Source organism: Otolemur garnettii, unplaced genomic scaffold, assembly GCF_000181295.1.
Source record: "Otolemur garnettii isolate 467f Iridium unplaced genomic scaffold, OtoGar3 scaffold00022, whole genome shotgun sequence".
NCBI classification, from domain to species: Eukaryota; Metazoa; Chordata; class Mammalia; order Primates; family Galagidae; genus Otolemur; species Otolemur garnettii.
Window position 1 is genome coordinate 15,814,220 of NW_003852417.1, and position 2,563 is coordinate 15,816,782.

The 2,563-nt window shown below is 45.3% G+C and overlaps 1 protein-coding gene across 3 annotated transcripts in view; it reads left to right on the forward strand.

Moving 5' to 3' along the window:
• NCOA1 (nuclear receptor coactivator 1) overlaps nt 1-2,563 on the forward strand; it is a 65,884-nt gene that overhangs the window by 47,194 nt on the left and 16,127 nt on the right. The window lies entirely within an intron of this gene.

A 2,563-nucleotide genomic window follows, 5' to 3' on the forward strand; every position in this document is an offset into this window, starting at 1 on the left:
AAAAGGTTTTAAGCCTTCTTGAGGTCATTCCTTTTGTTGGAATCTCTGCATTTTCAGTGCCCTCATCTTACCCATTTGCTTAGAATTACCTCACTCAAGTCTTTCTCCCCCCACATTCTGACTGCTGAACTTTGCACACATCACTTGAGTTTTAAAAGGATTTTAATTTGGTTGTGTCTTGGTTCTAATGACAGGGAAGCTGTTTAATCTGACAACATAATTAGTAAGGCAGTTAAAGTTGAAAACATAAGACTGTATTTTTTTAAAGTTCATTAAAAGGTGAGAAAGGAAATCTTCCTGTTAGAGAACTATGTAGCTCTCAGTGAGGGCCACATATAAATTATTTAGAAATGGAACTTGTCTCTGTAACATGCAAAAGGAATTTGGTCTTCTGATGTATTCTAGTCCTCACTTCCTAAACACTCTTTAGATTCCATGGCCTGCCATATACTTCCTTGCTCAGGTCCTCCTATTGCTCTCTGGCAAAATTCTTCCTAGTGAGGTCCAAGTAAACTCTTGCTCCACACCCTCCCCTAAGCATTGGAATATACCTTGAAAAAGTACAGTCATGCTGATGTGTCTCACTGACCTGTTTCTCTGCTCCTCTTTACAGTTGCATTCCTTAAAAGAGGACACCGTATCCACTTCTCCCACATTTTGTGGAAATACCAACCACTCCACCAGAAGGTGGTTAGGGTCTTGTTCAGTGCCAAACGCATGTTCCTCGGTAGCATTTGACATGCGCGAGCATTCATTCTTTCCTGAAACTCTTTCTTCATTTATATCTGGAACCACTTTCTTGAGGTGGGTGACACTTCGCCTGTCACTGAGTCTCCTTGAGGATCTTCCTCATCATTTTGACCTCCATTTGAAGAACACTGAGTTCATTCTAGGGCCTCTCCGTCCTGCCCACTCACTCCCTTTGCTATATCGTCCACTTTTACTACTTTATTACTCCCAAATTTAAATCTCCAATTCCCACAAACTGCATCTCCAACTACCCAGTTGACATCTCCATATAGAAGTCTAGTAGACATCTCAAGCTTAACATGATAAAAACTAAAGTGATGGCTCGGCGCCTGTGGCTCACGTGGCTAAGGTGCCAGCCACATACACCTAAGGTATGTTTGAATCCAGCCCGGGCCTGCCAAAACAGCAATGATGGCTGCAACCAAAAATAGCCAGGCATTGTGGCGGGTGCCTGTGGTCCCAGCTATTTGGGAGGCTGAGGCAGGAGACTCACTTGAGCCCAGGAGTTGGAGGTTGCTGTGTGCTGTGATGCTACGGCACTCTGCCCAGGGGGATAGCTTGAGGCTGTCTCAAAAAAAAAAACTAAAGTGATATTCTCCCCCAAACCTGTTCATCTCTTACTTTTTCCCATCTCAGTAAATAACAACTCCATTTTCCAGTTGTTTAAAGGAAAAAAACCTCTGTTCTTTCTTTCACATCCCATATCAAACACACCGGCAAATTCTGTCAGCTTCTAAGCAGCCATCCACTTTTACCCTGAGTGCAAGCCACCATCGTCTCTTCCTGAGCCACTGCAGGAGCCTCTTGCCTTCCTGCTTCCACCCTTGCTCCTCTATTGCTCAGTCTGTACAGAGTATCCAGAGCCATGCTATTAAAACCTGAGGCATTATGCCAGTCCTCACAGCTCACAGCTCTCCAGTAGTTCCCCAAGTACCCAAAATACAAAACAGGGTCCATACGGCCCCATGTATATCATCTTGTTCCTGGATGCCTCCATGACCCCTTGTGTTGCCCTCGTCACTCACTCTGCCACACTGGCTTCTTTTTATCCTTCTGTTCCTCCATGGGAACTTGGAGTTTGCCAAGTACATTGCAAACTCAGAGCCTTTGCATTTTTTAATTCCCCTATTGGAATTGGGAATGTTGTTCCCAAAGTAGCCACATGGTTTGTCTCTCACCCTTCAAGTCTCTCCTTAAATGTCCCTTTATTAGGGTAGCGCCTGTGGCTCAGTGGGTAGGGTGCCGGCCCCATATACCGAGAGTGGCGGGTTTGAGCCAAACTGCAACAAAAAAATAACCAGGCGTTCTGGCGGGTGCTTGTGGTCCCAGCTACTCAGGAGGCTAAGGCAAGAGAGTTGCCTAAGCCCAGGAGTTGGAGATTGCTGTGAGCTGTGTGACACCACAGCACTCTACCGAGGGTAATAAAGTGAGACTCTGTCTCTACAAAAAAAAAAAAGAAAAAGTCCCTTTATTAGACATGGACTTGAGTCATGGGACAGTCCCATTGCTTATTAGAATTTTAAGGCTGAGGAGTCCTATTGTTTAATCTTTTTTTTTCTGACTTATTAGACCATGGACTCCTCCCTGCTTGTTAATACCTGTAATAATGTGGAACCCACTATGGGCCAGAGTCTTCATCCTTCTCTTTTGCCACACGATTTAGTGACTACCAAACACCTAGTGCTACCTTGAAAAATGCTATGATAACTGCCATGAGGCAGAAGGGAAGGCAGAGTGAGGGAGAGGGCCTGTGGGCACTGGGCTGAAGGTGCCAGTGAGCCTAGCCGTCTACAGGACCGAGAACGGGGATGGA